Raw genomic sequence first — 25,716 nt, forward strand, 5'->3', positions numbered from 1 at the left:
AACCGAGCGACTTAAGGTCGCTGGGGCATATCATTAAGGTCGCTGGGGCATATTATGCACCCAGCACTATCAGGTGCCCACTGTTAACCCCTCACTGGGCGTACCTGGAGCTGTGGCGGCCCACCCCGACTTGCTGCTGCTGCCCGCGGCCTGTCCAGCAATCTTAACAATTATACAAGAGGTGTTCTCTCCTTTGCACACGTCCCGCTGGGCTCTTCCTCAGGTCCCTTGCTTTGCAGACACTTCCAGACCAGCGGCAGGCACTCTGATCACACCCAGCTCATCCGCTCTTGTTGCTGCCACGGGTTCAGCATAGTAGCACAGCGGGTGGCTGCATTGCTCCAGCCACTTTGCTGTGGATTAGCAATTCCGCACTGCTTCTGTGCTGATGTGGATTACCACATCACGTCTGCCATTTCAGATTGAACGCTGCTTCAGAGTTGCTTTCTACAACAAGCCTGTGTGCCCCAATCCGTGCACCCTACGCTCCCCGCCAGCACACACGTGTGCTGGCACATTTCCAACATCAGATGGTGCACTTACAGGATCCTACACATGTTGGGGCCTGTGACTCAGGCCTGGATCATTCCAGATCAGCAAGAGCTGCAGGAAAATACATCCTTACTCCATGACTCCGAAGCCATGCCCCCCTCCAGCCACACGTTCTCTCCCAATTCTGCATGTTTCCTCCTTCTAGCTAATTCCTTGTTGCAAACTCTGCCACAATAATTTCTTCTCTAAATCACTTGCTTTAGTTTCTCTTCACTTCTTCTAATCTCCAAACCACTGCCACTACCACTTCTGCTACTACAACAACATGAGTTCTGTTTGTGGTTTGTTTTTATGGCTTGGTCAGCTTCCTTTGTTCTACAACAACTTGAATGTTGCATATAGTTTTGTGGCTTCTCCTGTGGCCTCCTCATTACAGTACCAGTCATTTTTATGCTCAAAGTAGAAATGTTAGAAAATATCTTTATATTATATCGGACTCTTTCAACTAGCAGTGTTGACGGGAGGGATGACTGTGACGCATTCCCTGGGCTCGTCACATACCATTCCCATCAAATCAGTGGCTCTCCCTTGTAAGGAAGATGATCAGATCTTTGGTGACCACCTACAGAATGAGCTCTCGCCCAGGGTCTTACATGAGTCTTGGGTTCTTCCTCTGGATTCTTTATGAGCTATCCGGGAGATCCATTGTGGAAATTGGGGCATTTCACTTCCAACAATTAGAGGAACTGTCAATCTGGGGATTATCGTGGCTGTTATCTAGGTCTTTGTTCCCAAAATAGTGATGGGTATTTCAGCCACTGGGTACTTGCAGGTGACCCCATGTACACATCCAGCTTTACTCTTCCCAATTTCCTAGGTAGTAACTACGCGCATATTGCTGACTTTCTACAGCCCATCTCTAACTGTGCCCAGACTCATTTTCCTCCTATATATGATATATTTTATTTGTATCACGCTCGTATACAAGCGTTTCAGAGCGCGACAAGGCAAGGAGGGGAACAGGGGAGAACAAAACAACTATCTTTCTAGGCCCAGTGACATTGAGAACATGCAAGTGCATGGGAAAGGGAAAGGGTAAAGTGCATGGAAGGGGGATAGTGGAAAGCGCAGAGCAGAGGATAAACAGATAATAATAATAAATACAAATAACATAGATAATGGAGCAATAAACAGGGGTAGTACAGCAAGCAAGTGGCAAGTGCTGTGTTTATGGCAGCAGAACTGGGTAAGTCTGATAAGTGCAGAAAAAGAAGAAAATGGGGGTGGGGGGACTGTATGGATACAGATATAGTCCCCAGTGCAAGGGGTGGCCGGGAGGCAGTGCAGAAAGGGTGGCAAGGTGAGCAGGTACCTGGGTCAAGGGGACAGAGGGTGGCCAGGTGCACAGTGCCAAGAGAGAGCAGATCAGCAAGGGATAGATGGAGCAAAGAAGAAGGTCTTGAGGTGCTTCCGGAACCAGAGATGGTTCTCATCAAGTTTTAGCGTGGCAGGGAGGCTGTTCCACAGGGAGGCCCCGGCCGAAGACAGAGATCTACCCTCAGCTTGTTTCTTTGAGAAACGACTGACCCTGAGGGAGTTAGAGGTAGAGGAGTGAAGAGCTCGAGAGGGGAGGTATTTGCGGAGGGATAGCTGAAGGTGTTTTGGACCCAGGTCCCAGAAAGCTTTGTGGACAATGCAGAGGGTTTTAAATGTAATCCTTGCATGTACCGGGAGCCAATGGAGAGATTTCAGAGCTGGAGAGATACGATCCCAGGGCATGGGCCAAGGACAAGTTTTGCAGTCCTGTTCGGGATTGTTGCAGAGGGCAAAGAGTAGAGGCATATAGATTTAGAAAGAGGCTGTTAAAATGGTCCTAACTAGTGAGAACCAGAGCTTGGGAGACAGTGAGCTTCTGGGGAAGGAGAGGAAAGGAAGAGTACCTCTGAGGAGGTGCAGTAGGAAGTTTTACTTTTTAGAGACCTCCGAGATGTGGGCGGAGAAGGAAAGTGTGGAGTCAAAGATGACCCCGAGGTTCTTAGCCTCACAGTGGCCTCCTATAGGTGGTTTTGTTTCCTGACCATAGATACGGGTCTGTCCTGTCCAATAACATGTCCGGGCCTCCAAATGAGTTGTTAGGTAAGGAGACCTTTTCTTTTTGCTGTTTTTCAAAATACTGAGGGTCCTCCCCCTGACAGCCAGAACAGCCATAAAAGGAACCATCCGTCATCTGATGACTCACATCGGCACTTCCTTCAATATTCAAGTCCTCATCCTCTTCTTGGGTTGGTTCAAGAGGACTACCAGTGTCTCCCTTGTCATCGGATGCTAGGGACTCGGTTTCCGGCTCAGGTTCCTTTTCTGGTGTTTTTGATCTATTATTGGTGGGTGGAGATTTACTGGTCCCATTCTTTACGAGGCAATAGCCTGAAGGGAATCTGAAATCTTCCCATGAGGAATCTAGTTAATCTAAGTGTACTAGAGAGTAGCCAGGTGGGATCTTTTCGATGACGTACATGGGCTTAGGGTTTATACTTTTCTGGGGGAGCTCCTGTTTAACTGTGAGGTGGGAAGGTCTTAAAGGTTCTGGGAAGGACCTCTGGTCTCTAATATTCCTGCAAGAGATCTTATCGTTTCCAATGGTTCTTCCTTTTTCATGAGTTTTACCGGGGAGCTATATAGGCTACCAAACACAGTTGTCTTCTCCTTAGAGGAAAGGTTTAAGCCCTACCTTCCATTTATGGTTATAATGAAAATGTTCTTGGGTCTGGTTGGGTGTCCACCCGCAGAGGTTCTCATTTTATCCCTTTCCATGGCAGCCATTTAATTATTGTTCACTTATTAGGTGCTTATACAGTAAGTACATTCCGTTTCAAAGCACCCACGGGTCAACAGGGAGGGAACAAGGGAATGAAAACACATTAAAATGTACAGACGAACCTACTATGCCTTGTGAATATTCAGAAGTGTAAGTGCAGCAAGGAAGAGGGCAGTGGGGGTAGGTGCTGGGGTGTCCATGATTGTGGGTGAGCCACAGACAAAGTGCAAGGTATGGTAAGAGCTACACGCCCTAGAGCCACGTTCGGTCTAAAGTGCGAGCCCCCATGGTGGAGGGTGTGCCGAGGCAAGTGCTGAAGGTAGACAGAAGCTGGGCGATTGGGTGTGGAAAACAATTTTTAAAAAAAGTAAACAAACAAAATGCCCACCTTGGAAAAGGAGACAGGACTACACATAGTCCCTTCTTTCCAAGGCGGCCATTAAAAAAAAAGTAAAAAAAAAAATGGCTAACATGGAAAGGAGAGAAGGGATTACGTGTAGCCCCTTTCTTCCTTTCCATGGTGGCCTGTCGCAGATTAGGAGTGGACATGCTGAAGACAGAAGTGTTTCCAGCGTGTTTGCTTCCGAAAAGCAGGAAAGTGTGGTGGGTTGGGGGGGGACTTTAATGCTGTCTTGAGGACAGAGCCCTCAAGACCCTTTTCTTTGAAACTGTATTGCATTGAACTTGGGGAAGGGAACCCTGGGGATTTGTGGAACTGTATTACCTTGAACCTGGGGGAAGGGAGCCCCAAGGGTGTGTGGAACTGTTTTGAACTTGAAAAAGGTCATCTTGAGACTTTTGGGGAACTTGCTTTAACTTGCTGAAGGGGAGCTGACAAGGAACCTAGAAGCTGGAAGCAGCTTAGAACTTTGTGTGATCACTATTAGTTGTGAGGTGTGAAGGCATCATGCAGTACAACAGAAACAAGAGACTTCAAGTTTAAACAAAGTCTGTGTACAAAGCCTATCCTTGCCCTCACAACTATCTTAAACCAATGTGTACGGATGTCAAACAAGAAAAAAGTGTTTTACTCAATGTTATGAGCTTCTTCCAGCTCACAGCTTTCTCTCAGCTCTCCTTCCCTGAGTATAAGAAAGTTCCATGAAAGAAGAGTCTCTAAGGTACATTCTTCAGTTCAAGGCAATATAGTTCACAATCCAGAACAAGAATGGTCTCTGGAATCTGTTCCCAAGATAACAAGTATAGTTAGAAATGTTGAAGTAGCTTTTTTGAGGTTGTTTCGTAATGTCTTTAGCTCTCACAAATTAGGATTTTCTGGTCTAGGCGCAGTTGTCAGACTACACAGTCTACCCATCACAGGTCTGTCATGCACTGCTGTTACAGGTGGGTTTTCGACAAGATCAATGTCCACCTCCCCTTCCTCCTCACCTGAATCCTCCGAGGAGACCTTTCGCCGGGTGAGCTTCTTCTTTGATTTCTTCTTTAAGAAGAGAAAGGGTCGTCTTCGGTAAGAAGCCACCCTGATTCCCTGTTAAACAGGGAAGCAGTGGACTCCCTTTCCGCGGAGACCAAATGGAGAGGAAAAAAGCAGCCGCTTAAAAAAACCTCTCAGTAGTAGCAGTGGTAGCAGACTTCCGGGTGATTCTACTAGTCCAGAACTGGATGGAAGGAGAGCCGTAGTGCACAGTGGAAGTTCAGAAGGTAGTAGCAGAGATGAAAGGTCCTAGGCTAGAGGCTGCAGGGTTGAGGCTATACTGGTGCCGACGTCCGGGATGGAACGGGCGTGGATCAGGAGCGGATGCCAGCAATCAGGCCAGGTAAATTCAGGGCACGAAGGGAGGCAGGAGACAGACTCCAAGGTCTCTTGGGAGTCTCTTCTTGTTGCAGGAAACCGATGGATTTTTGAGTGTTGTGTTTAGACCGATTACAAACTGGACAGGTATGGACATAAGAAGCGACCTCTTTAGCCATCTGAGGATTTCATGGCCAGTAGCTCTTTCTCAATGACAGAATAGTGTATCTGACTGTCATTCAACATTTTAGACATATAGGCCACAGGGTACTCCAGACCCTCATGTTCCTGCAGGAGCACGGTGCCTAGGGCGGCGGCTGACGCATCAGTATCAACAATAAATCTTGAGCTCTGGTCAGGTTGGCGAAGGACAGGAGCCGAGCAGAAATCCTCTTTCAACTGTTGAAAGGCCTGGTTAGCCTCAGGGGCCCATGTAAACAGCATAGAAGACTTCTTGAGTAGCCTAGTGATGGGAAGTACTCTGTCGGAAAAGCCAAGAATAAACTTGCGATAAAAATTGGCAAGTCCTAGGAACCTTTGAACATCCTTGACCGAACTAGGCGTGGGCCAATGTAGTATGGTTTCTATCTTTGCAGGATCCATCCGGACACCCTCTGAAGACAAAATGAACCCAAGGTAAGGAATCTCAGGAACCTGAAAGACACACTTCTCAGCATTGACCTTAAGGTGGTTTTCTTGTAATCGCTGGAGAACCTGGTGGAGATGTGTTGTGTGGAGCTGAGTATTCTTCGAAAATACCAAAATGTCATCAAGATAGGCTATGGCACAATGAAATAGGAGGTCAGAGAATATACGATCTATAAATTGCTGAAAAATCGATGGTGCATTGACCAAGCCAAAGGGCATGACACAGTATTCATAGTGTCCATAGGGTGTACGGAAGGCCGTCTTCCACTCATCTCCTGAGCTGATCCGTAGAAGGTGGTAGGCTCTCCTGAGATCGATCTTGGAGAACACCTTGGCTCCTTGGACTGCCTCCAGTATGTCTCTTATAAGAGGCATGGGATAATGATCCCTTATTGTGACTTGGGTAAGGCCCCTGTAGTCGATGCAAGGTCGAAGTTCACAAGATCCTTTCTTAGGAATGAAGAAAAGTGAGGCTCCAGCGGGAGAGTGTGAGTGCTGAATAAGCCTGTGGTGCAGATTGGAGTCGAGGTACTCCTTGAGTGCCTCCTTCTCTTTGAGACAAAGAGAAAACATCCGCCCAAAAGGTACCACCGCATTGGGCAGTAGGTTGATGTCTCAGTCCTCTGGTCGGTGAGGTGGTAACTCTTGAGGACCCTCATTCTGAAACACCTCCTGATACTGAAGGAACTCCGTGGGAATGCTGTTCACCTTTAAAACGTCCGTTCTCCGGGATGGATCAGGAAAAGCGAGAACAGTGGCATGCTGGGTTTGGGAAGTACAGGATCTTTGGCAAAATTCAGAGTCAAAAGTCAATTTATTCTTAGTCCAGTCTATAGTAGGATTGTGTTTCCGTAGCCACGAAACACCCAGGATGACTGGGAAATGCGCAGCTCTGATCAAATCAAATTGGATGGTTTCGGTGTGATGACATATCCTCATCACCATGGGAGAAGTGGTGTGTGTGATGAGTCCGGAACTTAATGGTCTGCCATCCACTCCCTCCACCTTTTGGTCTTCCTCTTTCTCCAAACGACCAATTCCAGTCTTGTCAGCCCAGACGACATCCATAAAACATCCAGCTGCTCCACAGTCAAGTAGAGCTAGTACTTCAAATGTTTGTTGGGAAAGACACAATTGGACACCAACCACCATAAGGCGGTTGTCCTCAGTGGAATTGACGGGGGTGTCAGATAATGAAATGAAGGGACCAGGAAATCCCCCTCAGTAACTCGTCCCCACTAGTTCCGAGGTGTGGTGTTTCCCGATCGTCGGGGTGGCACATCCGAGCAGTCCCGTAGAATGTGTTGAGCGGATCCACAGTACATACACAGCTTGTTGTCCCTGCGTCGTTTTCTTTCTTCAGACGAAAGTGGTCCTCTAGTAGTACCTATTTGCATGGGTTCCTCCTTATTCGAGCAGGTGGGAGTGGGGGAGGATGGGCTAGGCTCTGTCAGAACCGCGACCCCACGATGTCTTCGACGTTCTGAACGCCTTTCTGAGAGGCAGAAGTCAAGCTGGATAACTGTAGACCAAAGATCGGCAAGTGTGGCAGATCTAGTAACTCTTGCCAATTCATCTTTGAGTTCTTCCCTCAGGCCCCGGCGAAAGATGGTATATTGGGAGTTCTCGTGCCAACCTGCATCTGCAGCCACCCACTTAAAGCGGGATATGTATGACAAAAGGTCAGAAGTACCCTGGCGGATGTCCAACAATTGTTCACTGGCTACTACGGCAGTCTCTTGCCTTTCGAAACCCAATTTGAATTGGGCTGTAAACCCGGGATAATCTTGCAGTGAAGGACTAGCACTGGTTACTAGAGGAGTTGCCCAAGATAGGGCATTGCCCATTAAATTGGAAACCAGAAAACCAATGCGGGCTTGATCTCAGGCATAGGTCTGGGGTCTGAAGGTGTAGTGAATAATGCAAGCTTCCATAAATTCCTTGAATTTATTGGGTGAACCATCAAATTTGCCACAGGATAAGGGCATGGGAGGAAGGTCACTCCGGGACTGTTCAGAGCGGTCGACCCTTTGCCTAAGGGCCGTATTTTCGGCCTTGACAGCCTGTAATTCCAGTGTGATGTGATGCACAGCTGTAAGAAGCTCCTGAACCTGTTCAGGGGTAGCCATTGATATGTCCTTGGGGCGTTGAAAACTGTCATGCACTGCTGTTACAGGTGGGTTTTCGACAAGATCAATGTCCACCTCCCCTTCCTCCTCACCTGAATCCTCTGAGGAGACCTTTTGCCGGGTGACCTTCTTCTTTGATTTCTTCTTTAAGAAGAGAAAGGGTCATCCTCGGTAAGAAGCCACCCTGATTTCCTGTTAAACAGGGAAGCAGTGGACTCCCTTCCCGTGGAGACCGAAAGGAGAGGAAAAAAGCCGCTGCTTAAAAAAACCTCTCAGTAGTAGCAGTGGTAGCAGACTTCTGGGTGATTCTACTAGTCCAGAACTGGATGGAAGGAGATCCGTAGTGCACAGTGGAGGTTCAGAAGGTAGTTGCAGAGATGAAAGGTCCTGGGCTAGAGGCTGCAGGGTTGAGACTATACTGGTGCCGACGTCTGGGATGGAACGGGCGTGGATCAGGAGCAGATTCCAGCAATCAGACCAGGTAAATGCAGAGCACGAAGGGAGGCAGGAGACAGACTGCCGGGGCGGAAAGGAAGAGAACCAAGAAGGAAGAGCACAGAGCGGGAAGGAAAGGAGAGCGAAACAGCGAGGAGAAAAGCGAAAAAAAGGAAAGCGGAAGAGCCAAAGAAAGGACCCGAGTAGTGAGATGCTCGGGTAGCAGGAGAGGGAGCAGACAGTGAGGCAAGGCAGCCAGAGAAGTGCGAGGAGAAAAAACACGGGAGCACAGCAACAAAGTGAAAATGACCAAGTTGCAACGCGCCGAACCCAGAGATGGGCGGGGCTAAATACTGGCCCGGCGCTAAGGAGCAAAAAGACTTGACCGGTGGACCAGGAAGTGAGAAACAAACCTGGAACAATCTAATGGCACCGCCAATGCCAAGCGTTCCATGGCTGCCAGCTGCCAGCTGCCACCGGGAGACGGCGGCGTGACAAGGTCACGCAACCAGGATCCCTGAACTCTCATTGGGCTGGTTTTGTGGGTGTCCTTAGCTTTCACCCTTCAGGGCTCTCTGGTCTAGGTACAGTTGTCAGACCACACGAGCCACCCACTACAGGCCGTGCAACCAGAGTCCCTGGACTTCTCAATCCAACATACAAGTTCCTTGGCACTTGCTCCTATGTGCCAAGTCACCCTAACTTTACTCTTCTGTGCTCGTCTCCTGACTTTTAGGGTGCAATCGTATGTCTTTTGGCTTTTCTTGGATTGCCTCGTGGCCCTGCCACCATGTATCACACACCCTTCGCCAAGTAGCCGTCTTGCCACACTGCATTCATTCATTATTGTTCATGCTTTCTTTAGTCTTTACTGTAGTCAATTGTAAAGTTAGATGCAATTCACTGTGCAATACAGGTTTACTATGATTTGAGTTTCAGTTCAAACTTATTCTTATGTTTCTTAATCAAATTCAAGTTTGAAGACATTGTCTCAAGGTAAAGGTGTTTTAGAGTTCACAATTCATTGTTTTTTCTTCAACTGGAGGTTTTCCTACAATGCAGTGTTCAAATGTCAAAGTCTCATGTAGGTCGGTATTCAGTATATCTTCATTTCCTTGTAATGTTAAGTTTTTAAATAGTTCGGTATTCAGCATACTTTGGTTTCATACAATGTTATGGTTTCATGTAGTTCGGTATTCAGCATACCTTGCTTTCTTACAGTGTTATGGTTTCATGTAGTTCGGTATTCAGCATACCTTGGTTTCTTACAGTGTTAAGGTTTCAGGTACCTAGGTATTCAATATACCTTTGGTTCTTGCAGTATAAGGTCTCATGTTTTTCGATATTCAGTATACTTTGGATTCTTGCAAGATTAAGTTTTCATATAGTTCAACATTTAATATGTGGATGGACACTTGCCTGCAGTACTGTTCTGAGCTCAACGGTGCCTGTATGACCCTCACCAATGGTCTGTTCCTGTTGCCTGCGGGTCGTTCTGGAGCTCACTGGTGTTCGTATGTCCCTTGGACACTCACCAGCAGCCTGCTCCAGACAAATTCTGCATCTGCTGCGGGCTCTGCTGCGCTTCTAGGGCGGGGAACACCGCCAATGCTAGCCCTGCTTGTCTTACTGCTTTTTGCTAACGCGGATAGAGTTCTTTGAGGCCAGGGTCTGCCGGCGTCCTGATTTGCTGTCCAGTCCCACGACTGTCCCACGAAGAGCGTATCCCCTGCTGGTCTCTCTGCTTCTCCTTCACAGTGCTCTTTGGTGATTCTCCTTGCAGGCTCTCTCTCGCTCCTTGTTGGTTGCTCACTTTATGCACCTGCAGCTCTCTTAACAGGCTGCAAGTGGGTCAAGTTAATTAAAACATGCCTGAGGATAGTTAGGCAGACATGACTGACCTTCCCAGTGTTTGGGATGCAGCTTCCTTGTCTCAGTACCTAAGTGGTGAAGAGGGGTAATCTTCATTACTCTCAGTTGCCTCTTCACTGTCAGGTGTTGTGTCTGGAATCATGATGAGAATTGGCTTGTAACAGTCTGAAAAGGTTGGGGGAGGGTTAGGTTGATTGTTACTAGGAAAAGGAGGATACCATGTCTCGCCTGTTGGTACCCTACTCCCAATCCTAAAGGACCTTCCACCCAGATGATCCTCCCTCTCTTCTCCAACCCCCCGGGTCAGTATCCAAGAGTGATGGCCTTTCCCTGGCCACCTGAGAAGAGGACCCAAGGGGAGTAGATGTGAGGATGCCCTCAGGTTTCTTACAGGCCTTAATCCACTAAAGTGGAGCTGGTCATTTTCAATGTTTATACTGCGGGAAAACATGATGTTGGCCATCTCTTCTCCTAGTACAACCATCTTGAGGTTATAAACTGTGTGGTATCTCCAGTCTGTATTAGCCAGACCCAATCCCACTCATGTCACCATATCTGAGGGGCCAGCATAAGAAGACAGATATAAGGTTGATGGTTTAACAAAGCTTTTATTTAATAATAAAAGGGGTTGGAAAACTGCCTCACTAGCCCTAGCTCTATGAGGGGGTTCCCTGCTTCATCAAAACTAACTTATGAAACAATCGCCAGGATGTCAAATGATAGTTCACCGTCCTGTGTCAAAACCTATTTTGTCCCTCACGCTCTCTATCCTACAAAACTATCAGAGAAGAATAAAATGTACTTGGTGGCTTTTATGTAGCCTTCCTCCCCTTTGTTATGCCAAGCTTAAATTTGGAAGTCCAGTAACCCAAATTAAAGAATAATGTTCCCATTTAATGTTACAAGTAAGTTCCCCTTACTTTTTGGAGCACCCACTACTAGGGGAACTGCTTTTCTTATTTATTAAACAAACTTTAAATACCAGCGGGTCAATCCACATCCCCTGGTCTTTCCGCAGTGCCTTTCCTATTAGGCAAAGTAGCCTCCTAACCCTATAGGAATTAGCTCTGCCAGGAGGGTTGGGAGGCACAATCCCCTTCCCCTGGTCTTTCCTCTAGATAACAATTATTTAATTTGTGTTTCCCTATCCTTGAATCTTTGGTCTCCTCTCCTGTCAAATGCTGCCAAGTATTTATTCAAAATGACTGGGACGAGGAAGATCGGGTGTACTGTAACGTATCCGGTTTTATAAAGAACAAACAATTCCCTTAATTGTTTCTTTATTGATAATTCTCAGGGGTGGTGTGCCCAAATATTGTTGGCAAGTACCTTCTCTCCCCTAATCCCCAAAGTAGGTGGGTTATTGTTGTGTGTTTCCACCCTATTTTCTATTTTAAGCATGTCCCCACTTTGCCTCGAATTGGTACCTGGTATTCCGGGAAGCAGCTTACCTCATACCTGTCTCTCTCTTCTGTCCACTGGGTTTTCATGCTGTGTTTTTGCTGCCTCTGACGCGTACAGAATCCCCCTCTGGGTTGTTCGTCCTCTCTGCCAGTGAGTCACTCGCAGCCCGCCAGTCATGGGTGCTGACTCAAATTCCCAATTCCTATTAGGAACGTACTCAGAGCTCCTGTACCCCTTTCGCAGCTTCCCTGTAGCCTGTTGTTTTGCCAATAGCTTATAGGCTACTGGTGATCGTTCGTCCGTGGCTTTCCCCACCTTCCTTCTCTCACCTTGCCACAGTGAGAGCAGAGATCTAGGAAGCCTGGCTGTGCTTCCCCTGTCGCTGCTGCCACCACTCTGCCATAAGTGGTCCAGTGAACCCTTTCTTCCCTCAGGTCCCGTCATCGCTTCATGGGGTTCAGTACAACAGGCTTTGTTCCAACTGGAGTCCTGTTCAAAGGAGTATACCCCGAGTTCCTGGGAGGCACAGCAGATGTGGCTTGTTAAAACAGAGGCACCACCATTTGTGGAAATCCTGGTTTCTGCCGGCTATGGGATTTCGACGGTGGGTCTCAGCCGATTTGTATAATAATAATGATGTCCCAGTTTGTACTTCTCGGTACTTCACTGTTTCTGCTCTACCACTGCTTATCAGCTGTTACTCCTGTGGCATCCAGCCCCACGTTCTCTCCCAGTTCTTCACGTTTCCTTCTTCCAGCTACTTCCTTGCTTCAAACTCCAGCACATGTGTTTTTTTCTCTCAATCACTTGCTTCGGCTTCTCTTCCCTTCTTCTCCTCTCCGAACCCATGCTACTACCTTTTCTGCTACTACCACAACACCATGAGTTCTGTCTGTAGTTTGTTTTTATGGCTGGGTCAGCTTCCTTTGTTCTATAGCAACTAGAATGTTGCATATAGTTTTAGTTTCTCCTCCTGTGTCCTCCTCGTCTCAGTACCAGTTTTTTTTGGTAATCAAAGTAGTAAAAGTTAGAAAATCTATTTATATTATAACAGGACTCCATGGGAATGGAGGATTTACTGTTGCGCCGCCTGCTCCGGCGAAACAGTGTCACAGGGTTGCTGCATAACCCACCTTATTTTTTTGCAACGTCTCCCCTAGTTCCCATAGCTATTTTCCAACCACTTCCTTGAATAAATGGTAAATAAAGACATTTTGTTAAACGAGAGCCATCACATGCCATGTGTGGCATTTCTCAGCCTTATCCCTGTCAGAGAAACCATGCACATATATCAATTTTGGGTGATGGCAAACAGGCGATTTATGAATTGTCTTGCAAGTTGAGAAAAACAACATTCTGCATCTAACCGGGACCCCACCAAACTGGCCTGACCCGCTCTCCAGACTCCTTACTTTAATAGGCCACTGATGACCTAACTGGAGAAGATTACAGAATAACACTGCTGAGCCTTCAGGCACACTAATCCCATCTACTGCCAAAACAATAACCCCATTTGTGAATATTTTGTCTGCCGTCAATGTTCAGTTCCAAACATGACACCTTCTCATCAGTTGGTACCCGACTGAAGGGCATGTTGTAATAATCACTTGTGCTTAATAAATCTTTATCAAGTATAGTTTATTCGGAGGAAGTCCCCAACAGCCCCCCTTCAACCTCTAGGCATCTTCTTGTATGGTTCTGAACTCAAGTTCCAGAACCACACAAGAAGCATGCTCTGATATGGAACTATATGCAATGATATTCTACATTATAACATCTCCTCCCCCACAATGTTTATAAAAGAAAATTTATAACAATGAGCACAAAGAAACTATATATAAAAAGAAAGAAGGAAACAGCATGACATGACTGTGAAACTTTCACTATCTAAAAATGCTTGACAACGGATACATAGATGGCAGCTCCATTTCAAAGTTCCAAGTTGGCATATCCATAAATGAATGTTTTCACAGATGTCATTAATTTCAGTAATAAATAAAATCCTTCTTGAATTTATGCACAATCCTCCTAGATCTTGAGGACATATTGGACATATTGTTGTTCTCACACAATTCTCCAGGTGTCTTTTGATTGTTAGATTTCTCCACTGTACCACTATCACTTGCCAGTGTAATGTGCTCTCCAGCATCCCTGACAGTCTGTGATTGTCCTTCAATATTCCTTCCATGGAGCACTGACTGGCACAATCTCTCCGAAAATCTTCCTTCCTTGCCAGTATGATATCATTACAACACCACTTGTTACCATCCTCCAAAAGTACAGACTTCTTTGAAGAATCAACCACTCTTTGTGGGGGCTGGAATTTTGCCTCCCCTTTCATGACTCTCTTAGGTTCTTTTACTCTAATCCAATCTCCTCTCTCAATACTACTCTCCCTTGCATGCTTTTGTTTATCAAAGTATTTCTTGTATTCATCTTGCCTCCTCTTTACTTTCTTCACAATTTATTCCATATCAATTGTTTTAGTTTTTTTCAATGTCATCCAAGCAGGTCTAAGTCTGTTAGTGGCAATTCTTCCTCTCATCAAGGTGAACGGTTCCTCCTCGGTCACAGAGTGTGGAGTTACTTTATATGTATTAAGTGCTTCCTTGAGTGTTTCTTTCCACGGCAGATTGTTGGCAATGGCTAATTGGATGACTCCTTTTATAAAATGATTCATTCTTTCTACTAAGCCGTTTCCCGTAGGGTGGTATAAAGCTGTCAGGGATGGCACTCTATTAAGAGTGGCACAGGACACCCAAAAAGGGTTTGGGTGGTTGTGCCTAAATAAAGTGGACAGAGAAGCACACACACAGCAGAAAGGAAAGAGAACGAAGAGTAGGCAAGAGTAGCAAGGAAAGGTACAGAATGAATTCCCTCTTGGGGTGTATGCAGATATAGGAAAAGAGTATTCCACGAACCTTAGGAAATACTCAAGCCTTCTGCACAGTTTGCTATAACAGAGGCCCACGCTGTTTGCTCATGACTTGGAACAGCAGCTATGGGTGTCTGTAATGTAGAAACGAGACAAGGGAAGGGGCAGAGGTTGACTGATGGGAACCAACAGACAAGCTCTGTACAAAAGGGTTTACAAACAGGACAAGAGAAGATACTTACAGACAAATCCAGGAAAAGGAGGTTGATAGCAAACTAGCAGAAGGAAATGAAGGGAAAGTCGTGTAACAGGATAGGATAGCAGAGGACAGTAAGGAACAAGGTTGAGAGCTCAGAGGAGCAGGAAAGCAATGAGCAAGCCCACAGGAGCAGGGCTGTAAGGTAGAGAGCCCAGAGGGAAAGGGCTTAGGGCAGCAGAGTAAAGCAGGCTGCACGGCAAGGAACCCAGAAGGACCGGGCAGCAAGGAGTGAGCCCTGAGGGGCAGGGCCGCTGACCGTAGAAGGTTGCAGAGGACTGTAGAGGGCTGCTAGGCCGAGAACCCAGCAGAAAAAGGTAGGTAGTAAGCAGCGGAGCGTGATCAGCTGCAAAGTAGGAAGCCCAGAGGACAAGGGCTGTAGGCAGCCGGAGTGAGGCAGGCTGCAGAGCAGGGAGCCCAGAGGACAAGGGCTGTAGGCAGCCGGATTGAGGCAGTCTGCAGAGCAGGGAGCCCAGAGGACAAGGGCTGAGACTGGAAAGCAGCAGACCGTGATCAGCTGCAATGTAGAAAGCCCGGTAGGGCAAGGGCGGAGGCCGGAAGGCAGCAGAGCGTGATCGGCTGCAATGTGGAGAGCCCGGCAGGGCAAGGGCGGAGGCTGGAAGGCAGCAGAGCGTGATCAGCTGCAATGTAGAAAGCCTGGTAGGGCAAGGGCGGAGGCTGGAAGGCAGCAGAGCGTGATCGGCTGCAATGTAGAGAGCCCGGCAGGGCAAGGGCGGAGGCTGGAAGGCAGCAGAGCGTGATCAGCTGCAATGTAGAAAGCCCGGTAGGGCAAGGGCGGAGGCTGGAAGGCAGCAGAGCGTGATCGGCTGCAATGTGGAGAGCCCGGAGGAGCAGGGCTGTGAGGAAGAGAGCCTGGAAGGCTATGGCTGTAGGCAGCGAAGAGTAACAGGCTGCAAGGCAGGAAGCCCAGAGGAGCTGGACTGAGGCAGGGAGCCCAGAAGGCTAGGGCTGTAGGCAGCAGGGTGAAGCAAGCTGCAAGGCAGGGTCCAAGCAGGAGTGATGGTAAACAGCATACAAAGATCCGTAGAAAGACACGAAAGGTGGAGGAAGGTCTATCAACGAAGAGGCTGAGCCACTGCAGGCAGCAGCCTTTTATACTGCCTAGCCCAGCACAGAGGCATGCTAATTGGTTGCACCTGGCTAAGCACACCTGCAGACAATCAGCCACCTCCCTCTCTGTTCCTGAGTTGGTGGAAGCAGAGCCAATCCCTAGGGCTTCTGGGGGGTGTAGTTCCTTTGATGACCAATAGGAACAGCCAGGAATCGATGCTTATAGCCAAGTGCATTGTGGTATGCGTAGTTTGTTGGAAAAAATAATAAAGCACCAAAGTCTCGCAAATGGGAAATAAAGTCCCCAAAGTAAATATAGATTGATCCAAGAGTCTGTTGTAAATAAATGATAAACAAATAGTCCATATTGAGCGCAAATGGATGCGCCCATGGCGCAGGCATGACAGTATGCCCCTCTCCAGGCCCCTCTCCAGGCTCCCTGAAGACCGACCTACAAGAAGAATGTCTGTCACACCATACAAGAGTCTTAATCCAAAAAGGCACATCATGAAGCACCAGAAACGGTTTAAGGTTGCAAGGTGAGAGTCTTGAATGACGGAGACAGTACAAATGTTCTGAACTTTAGATGTAGAAATCAGAAAAGACGAAGTCTTTGGAACACAAACCCCAACTGTGTGTGCATGAAGAGAGGAACTGCGAAAAACTGCTGCAGGCTCCATGATAGATTTTGCTTTGACGGGCAACAGTATGATGCTGGAAGGTGGAGACTTAGGTACAGCAGAGGTAGTAGCTTTAGGAAGGTTTTCCAAGACATCCAGAGCAGCCATGACAACGTTAGGGTTAGCCGCAGAGAGTTCAGGAGTCACAGCGGCGGTTTCCCCGTGATTAGTAGACAGTTCAGAGGTTACAGCAGCAGTGAGATCTTGAATGGCTGTAGAGAGTATCGAGGCTGTAGCAACTGGGTGTGTGGGTGCCATGAGAGAACCAGCGGGCTGGAACGCACCTGAGACTGGTAGAGTAGAGTCTGGCAGTCTTAGTGCTATAGATACACCAGCAGGAACAACTGGAGCAGTAGTCTTAACAGGGAAACCCTTCGCTGACTTAGCAATAGTTAGCATGGTGGATGTAGGATCAGGAAGAGAAGGTGCTGCGGGATCAGGTTGTGTAGCAGAGGATTCTGCTGCAGCTAGCACAGCTGTGAAGGAAGTAGAAATCTGGGCTTCGGGAGCATCAGAATTAGCAGTAGCTTCAGGAATCACAGTAGCTATAGCAACCTCAAGATTTGCAGCAGGGACTTCTGGAGACTCAAATGTGGCATGGCGTTTAGGAGCCACAGCATCAGGAAGATCATGAATTGCAGTTGGAAGTATGGGTGCTGTAGCAGCTACAGACAGTTCAGGTGTTGCAACCACTGGTAGATCGGGTACCACAACCACTGGCGATTCAGGGGGTATCGAAGAAACTGGAGATGGTGATTGCTCAGGAGTGTTGTCTGAAAGCACAGCCACACTTTGGCAAGCCCGCTTGCCAACTCAGCATGCTCGGTGTGAACTGCGCCAGTCTCCTCAGCTGACGTTGTCATTCCAGAAGAGGTTGTAAGTGTGAGTACTGGACAATAGGCAAGGGTGAGGGCGGAACCATCCTTTGACTCAGAGGGATTTCCAATCAGAAGACCACCCTTGTTTTGTGGTGTAATGTCTGTGTGAGTGATTTGACCCACCGGAGGAGTTAATTCCTTTCTGTCAGTACAACAACCTGAGTTTCTGTGGCTTGAAGGTGAAAGAGCTGTGTCAGTCTTTAGAAGGGATACATATGCTATATTTAGGTCTTCCATCTGCTTGGTATAAGTCTGTATACTTTTCTGCATGGCAATTCCAGGCCTTATCATGTCGATCTCTAAAGATAAGATGTCAGGTGTTGGACATAGTGTCAGATGGTCTGGTGCCTTGTGTCCCTTCATAAGATTCTTAATATGCAAATAAACAAAGTCATCATAGAGGTCTTCGGTCTTTCTTTTAAGGCGTAGGAGTTGTTCGTGTAGCAGGTAAGTATCATTAGTTTGATCTAAAGCTTCAGAAGCTGGTGTGGCAGAAAATTCGGTTGTAGCAATGGGAAGACTGACCTTAGGGTTATTGTGGTTAGTAGATACTGTGGAAGCATTAAGACAACCGATGGTTAGTATAGGTCTTTTGTACCCAGGACCAGATGCACAAACCTCAGGATAATGACTGCCTTGTCCTGTCAAATAAGGGTTTCCAGCATTCTGGGGAGCTTGCCAAGCTGATCTTGCGCATATCACTCTGGCAACAGCGTATTCTGGTTTAGAGTCTCCCACAATGAGTGCTATATCCTTGGCTGTTGCGGTGTTAAAAGGCTTGTCAGAAGACGCAGGAGTGTTTTTCACTGTTTGGTTTAACAAGATCTGTAAGAATTCATTATCTTGCTGTAGCTCTGCAACAGATAAGGACTGCGGATCATAGTCGCAAATGTCATAATAATTGTACATGGAAGAAGGGTCAGCTAGCCAGTGAGTATAGTACCGTGCTTGTAAATCTTTGTTTACTAAGGCAAGACTGTCCTTTAGACTAAGGTTCTTGTTTGCTGTCTTTAGGGAAACCATAGGTTTATGCAAAGGTTTCTTAACCCGAAAGGAAAGCATCTTTGGTCCGTGTGTGCCTTTCCGGCCTATGGAACAAGACATTTTTGGCTCTTGCATTCTGTCAGGGATGGCACTCTATTAAGAGTGGCACAGGACACCCAAAAAGGGTTTGGGTGGTTCTGCCTAAATAAAGTGGACAGAGAAGCACACACACAGCAGAAAGGAAAGAGAACGAAGAGTAGGCAAGAGTAGCAAGGAAAGGTACAGAATGAATTCCCTCTTGGGGTGTATGCAGATATAGGAAAAGAGTATTCCACGAACCTTAGGAAATACTCAAGCCTTCTGCACAGTTTGCTATAACAGAGGCCCACGCTGTTTGCTCATGACTTGGAACAGCAGCTATGGGTGTCTGTAATGTAGAAACGAGACAAGGGAAGGGGCAGAGGTTGACTGATGGGAACCAACAGACAAGCTCTGTACAAAAGGGTCTACAAACAGGACAAGAGAAGATACTTACAGACACATCCAGGAAAAGGAGGTTGATAGCAAACTAGCAGAAGGAAATGAAGGGAAAGTCGTATAACAGGATAGGATAGCAGAGGACAGTAAGGAACAAGGTTGAGAGCTCAGAGGAGCAGGAAAGCAATGAGCAAGCCCACAGGAGCAGGGCTGTAAGGTAGAGAGCCCAGAGAGAAAGGGCTTAGGGCAGCAGAGTAAAGCAGGCTGCACGGCAAGGAACCCAGAAGGACCGGGCAGCAAGGAGTGAGCCCTGAGGGGCAGGGCCGCTGACCGTAGAAGGTTGCAGAGGACTGTAGAGGGCTGCTAGGCCGAGAACCCAGCGGAAAAAGGTAGGTAGTAAGCAGCGGAGCATGATCAGCTGCAAAGTAGGAAGCCCAGAGGACAAGGGCTGTAGGCAGCCAGAGTGAGGCAGGCTGCAGAGCAGGGAGCCCAGAGGACAAGGGCTGTAGGCAGCCGGAGTGAGGCAGGCTGCAGAGCAGGGAGCCCAGAGGACAAGGGCTGAGACTGGAAAGCAGCAGAGCGTGATCAGCTGCAATGTAGAAAGCCCGGCAGGGCAAGGGCGGAGGCCGGAAGGCAGCAGAGCGTGATCGGCTGCAATGTGGAGAGCCCGGCAGGGCAAGGGCGGAGGCTGGAAGGCAGCAGAGCGTGATCAGCTGCAATGTAGAAAGCCCGGTAGGGCAAGGGCGGAGGCTGGAAGGCAGCAGAGCGTGATGGGCTGCAATGTAGAGAGCCCGGCAGGGCAAGGGCGGAGGCTGAAAGGCAGCAGAGCGTGATCAGCTGCAATGTAGAAAGCTCGGTAGGGCAAGGGCGGAGGCTGGAAGGCAGCAGAGCGTGATCGGCTGCAATGTGGAGAGCCCGGAGGAGCAGGGCTGTGAGGAAGAGAGCCTGGAAGGCTATGGCTGTAGGCAGCGAAGAGTAACAGGCTGCAAGGCAGGAAGCCCAGAGGAGCTGGACTGAGGCAGGGAGCCCAGAAGGCTAGGGTTGTAGGCAGCAGGCTGAAGCAAGCTGCAAGGCAGGGTCCAAGCAGGAGTGATGGTAAACAGCATACAAAGATCCGTAGAAAGACACGAAAGGTGGAGGAAGGTCTCTCAATGCAAGAGGCTGAGCCACTGCAGGCAGCAGCCTTTTATACTGCTTAGCCCAGCACAGAGGCAGACTAATTGGTTGCACCTGGCTAAGCACACCTGCAGACAATCAGCCACCTCCCTCTCTGTTCCTGAGTTGGTGGAAGCAGAGCCAATCCCTAGGGCTTCTGGGGGGTGTAGTTCCTTTGATGACCAATAGGAACAGCCAGGAATCGATGCTTATAGCCAAGTGCATTGTGGTATGCGTAGTTTGTTGGAAAAAATAATAAAGCACCAAAGTCTCGCAAATGGGAAATAAAGTTCCCAAAGTAAATATAGATTGATCCAAGAGTCTATTGTAAGTAAATGATAAACAAATAGTCCATATTGAGCGCAAATGGATGCGCCCATGGCGCAGGCATGACAAAAGCTGTCATGCTGTGTTTGATGGCTCGTTCTTTCAAAAATCGTTGAACCTCTTGTGACATAAATTGAGTTCCATTGTCAGATATCAATTCTTGTGGTTCACCTTCTCTACTGAATATTTCCTCCAAAAATGTTGTAACCTTCATAGCAGACACAGGTTCCTCAACAATTCCACACTCCACCCATTTGGATGTATAGTCAACCAACACAATAAAATAGATTTTTTGTGGTTCTAATATCTCATATGGCCTAGCTATATCAATGGCCAACTTTGACCACACTGAATTGGGTATTTCTACTGGTTGTAGTGGTGTGATTCTGGTCAACTTCCCTTTATCAGCTACTGCACATGCAGAACATTCTTTGACCAATGCTTCTAATCCACTCCACATGTTGGGCCACCAGTAGGCTTCTCTCACCCTTCTATTTGTTAAACTTCTCCCTACGTGACCTTCATGGGCAATTTCCATGATTTTCTCTCTCAATGTCACTGGAGGAATTATTCAATCTCCTCGGTAAATACATACATTATCACATGATATTTCATCCTTTATCTTCTCCCAGGATCTAATATCTCCATTGACATCTCTCCAACCACTTTCAACCGCTCTTCTCAAATATTCTTGTTCTGAATCTAGTTTCATGGCTTCAATCCATTCCTCTTTCCCAAAACTGGAATGCACTTGTGCAATGATACAATCCATACTTTGTTCTTCTGTTGTTTCATCATTGTCATTATGGTCCGCTCCTTCATTGTCACATGGAAGACGAGAAAAACAATCAGCCACTACATTTGTTCTTCTTGGGATATACTTTATAATTACATTACATTGCATAATGATCAAGGTCCACCTCCTTATGCATGGGGATGTCAAATGAGGGTTCTTTGAATTAAAGACATGTATGAGAGGCTTGTGATACGTCTTGAGTTCAACAGGAATTCCCCAAATGAGCCCTTTGAAATGCTCTAAAATCCATATGACTCCCACAGCCTCCTTCTCAATAGTTGAATAGTTCTTTTCCGCTCCTCTAAATGTTCTAGAAGCGAAAGCAACTGGGACTACAAATCCATTTTGCACTTGTTCCAAAGCACCTCCTAAACCTATGTTGCTGGCATCCACTGATATCATCGTCTTTGCACTACAATCAAACATTTTCAGGGCAGGTGCTTTGTTAATTAACATTTTGATTGTATCAAATTCTTTCTTGCATTCCTCAGACGACACACATTTTGTACCTTTGCTCATAAGATCTCTCATTCTATTTGTTCTGTCAGTATAATGATCTACAAATTTGGAATAATATTCCGTGAGACCTAATAAACTCCGAAGCTGATCTTTGTTGATTGGATCAGGAATTTCAAGAACAGTATTTACCAGAGCTTCCTTTGGCTTTATTCCTTCTGCCTTGATACAATGACCCAAGTAAGTCACTTCCTTTTTTTTTATTTTGCATTTTTCAATCTTAAGGGTAAGACCTTTCTGTTGTATGACTTGTAGTACACCTAACAACTTTGCATCATGTTCTTCTTCTGACATGGCAGACACTAATATACCGTCCTGAAAATAATGTACACCTTGTGGACCATTAAAGAGATGATGCATCAGTCTCTGAAAAACAGCAGCTGCTGACGCCAGGCCGAATGGCATCCTTTTATATCTAAAGGCTCCCAAAGGTGTTATAAATGATGTAAGGTGTCTAGACTCTTCTTCCAAAACAACCTGATGGTACGCAGAAGATAAATCTAACATAGTGAAAAACCTTGCAGGTCTCATTGTGGTGAGCATTTCCCCAATGTTGGGTAAGGGATGCCGATCTACCCAAATGTTGCTGTTAAGATCTCTCATCTCAAGTCAACACACTTCCTAATCGACCCTTCCAGTTTTTTACTATAACAATTGGGGATAGCCATTCGGAGCTTTCTATTGGCTCAATAATGTCTTGTGAACATAACTTTTCTAACTCCTTTTGTAGTGCTTCTCGGGTGCCAATCGGTATGTTCCTCACTTTATGCACCACTAGTTTTGCATCTCTCTTAAGTATAATACAATGTTTGAAACCTTTAAGAACACCAATGTTATCATTGAAAACTTTAGGAAAACACTTGGCTAAATTTTCAGAAGAATCACAACTATTGTCAGTTATGCTCAAAATAGGTACACTTTCACCAGGATGTATCCTAATTCTCAAAGATGCCTGTTCCCACCAACCAACTATTGAAAAACCATCTTCAGCCACATATAACCTACAGTAGGTTTTTCTTCCTTCGAAGTCCAAATGCACCCAAGTACAACCTATGATGTTGATCGTTGTCTTACCATACCCAGTCGCTCTGACCTTGGTCAAATATAAGTCTTCCATTCTTTTCTTTAATACATTCAGGTATGTCTCTGTATCTACCATTGTATATGGAGAACCAGTATCAACCATAACTTGAAATGTTATGCCATTTATGGCCATCGGCACCCATGGGCCAACAGTGCCTTGAGTTGGTGTAAAAGCTAGTATTTGTACTTCCTCCTCAAAACCATCCGTGATGGCCAACAACTTACTTGGGCCACCAACTTCTTCTAAAGCTTTTATACTTGTCATAGCACCTCTTCCATAGCGACTGTTACTTCTTGTTGCATTATAACATGAGTTAAATCTGACCCTTCCTCTGACATTGCAACAGACTTTGCCAAAATGACCCAGTTGTCCACATTTGTAACACTCAGCTGAGAGTGCTGGACAATCCTTCTCTGTATTTGTATGTCTATACCATCCAAATTTATAACAATTGTTTTGTGATCTTTGGAAAGTTTCTCTATCCTGTTTAGGACTCATACCAAAATCTGATTTTGACCAGTCTTTTTACGATGGCAACTAAAGCTTCCTCATCTTTATTATATCCTCCATCACTGATGTCTTGAACTAACTTTATATCAACACATTCTGGCTTATTTTGAACTTCCCTCGTGCATTTCTCACCCAGTTCTATTGACCTTGCTATTTCAACTGCCTGTTCCAATGTTGGGTTCTTTGATTGCCATAGACGCTGTTGAATCCGAGAATCTGCCACATGTAAAACAAGTTGGTCCCTCAAATATTCATCTGCCACTCCTGTGAAGTCACAAGTTGATATAAGACCTCTTAATGCTGCAACATAATGCTGCAACATAGGCATCAACAGTTTCACCTTTGTTTTGTTTCCTGGAAAAGAACCTATAGCGTTCTAGAACAATATTTGTCTTGTTCCCAAAATGTTTGTTCAATTTTGACAATGCAATCTCATATTTCCTGACACCACTAGTAGAGTCTCCGGACCTTTCCTCCGTATCATTACAGTCAGGCAATGTCCTAAATATCCTCAGAGCCTCTGCGCCGACACAATTGAGTAAGGTGGCTTCTTTTAAATCATCATTGTATTTACCCCCTCCAATCGCTCTCAAATAAACCTGAAAGTTGTCCAGCCATTGCTCCCACGAGCAAACAGGATTTCCAGTCTGTGCCAAAAATGTAACTGGGTCCACAATGCTCTGCATAACTAAAATGGCTGGTTGTTGATGTTTGTTTGCTTATTTTATTTATATAGCGCTCCGGACCCAGGAGTAAAAGGGCGCTTACACGGACAGGTTAAAGAAGTACAATATATAAAAGTTTGCAAGTTACAATTATGGGGGTAATATCCAATATACAATATATACAGACAATGATAGTTAGAGCAAGCGGTTAAACATTTGTATGGTATGTACAATATATACAATTAGTACTGTGCTTAGTCTGTCTTGGGATTGGTTTTATCCAGTAGCCAGCTAATGACTAATCTCCTGAACAGTTGGAAGGATTTGGTCGATTTGATGTTCAACGGCAGGGTGTTCCAAAGTTGAGGGGCAAGGACCGTGAAACTCGAGCCACCAGCTCTTTTAGAGGTAAATCTGGGCACAGTGAGGCAAAGAGTGTTGGACGATCTAGTAATGCTCGGCTTCAAAGTGAGTTTGTTAGTGAGATGGGGGGGCTAGGTGGTTTAGGGCTTTGTAGGTGAGGCAAAGTGTTTTTAAGTCAATTTTTTGTTGAATGGATAGCCATTTGCAGGACATTCTTATGTGGGAGATGTGCTCTCGCCTGGGGATGTTTAATGCTGCTTGCAGCGCATTATTTTGGAGAACCTGAAGTTTATTGATTATAACTTGGTTGGCGCCTAGGTAAAGGCTATTGCAGTAGTCAAGCTTCGATTGTATGATACATTACACTCGTGTCATCACATGATTACACCATAACGTTTCATCCGGTTCACATTTAGTATATTTGTTTGTTACTCCATCTCGGCCACGTATTATTCAGAGTGCAATTGTTTATTGGTGACCACGGCAACCAACAGTCTCCCAAAATGGCCGCACGTAGTGGACGCATGCAGGTGCTTTACTCAAAATATCCTTTGCAGCACTTCCTACGCTTTGACATGTCACACTGTAATGACCCAGACATGGGGGTCCACACAACCCAGGAATATGGAAGGGAGACCTATGGGCTGGGAAAAGAATCAAACACGACCTGTATGGTAGGCGAGTGGTGGGAACACACAGGCAAACCTAACCTACCCCGAACAGAGGAACTAAATGAGTGGGAGAGCATAACATCAGTTCTTGGGAATGCATGGAATAATGATAAGAACCACGAACAGCCGACCATGGGTCAGCCCGCAGAGACGAGGTTACCGAAACGTCCCCGATAGGACGAAAACCCTGACTCCACGGGCCGAGAGACAGAGAGCCGTGTCCAGCCGGGAAGGTCCCGCCTCGCCAGAGCGACACTGACGGCAAGAAGGAAGGGTAGCCGTCCCCGCTGGAACGAAGCCCCCAAGTTCTCGGAGCGAGAAGCAGAGCGCCGAGTCCAGCTGGGGAAGACTCGCCTTGTCAGAGCGGCACTGGCGACCAGCGGGAGGGAGGAAGGAAACTGTAGCCGCGATGAGGAACTGACTACAACCGGCCGCCGGATGGAAGAAGCCCAGTCTCCGCATGGAGACGCGGTCCGCGTGTATTGCAACCGCGAGCAGGACACCAACCACGTGTCCCGCGGAACCAGCGGACTGGAGGAAAGCGATACGCTTCAGCAAAGATACAGACTCACAGGGGGAGTTCTATTACCGGGGATACACAGCCCGAACATGGGGGCAACCAAAACAGCAGACACTTACCTGGGCGGCACCAGGACATCCAGGGGAACAGGGTCAGGTAAGAACACGGAGGGTGGCTCACAAGGAAAAGGGGGCGGGGCCTATGGGGATTTTTATGCTCCAAGACAGGAAGTAGACCCTGATTGGCCCATTCTTACCTGCCTATATAAAGAGCCAGATAGTTGGAAGATGGGTGCTCATTCTTGTTCTCCTTGCAGAGCCGAGCAGACCTGGATTCCGGA

The sequence above is a fragment of the Ambystoma mexicanum genome, chromosome 9, assembly GCF_040938575.1.
Source record: "Ambystoma mexicanum isolate Mex_15411 chromosome 9, UKY_AmexF1_1, whole genome shotgun sequence".
Classification (NCBI taxonomy): Eukaryota; Metazoa; Chordata; class Amphibia; order Caudata; family Ambystomatidae; genus Ambystoma; species Ambystoma mexicanum.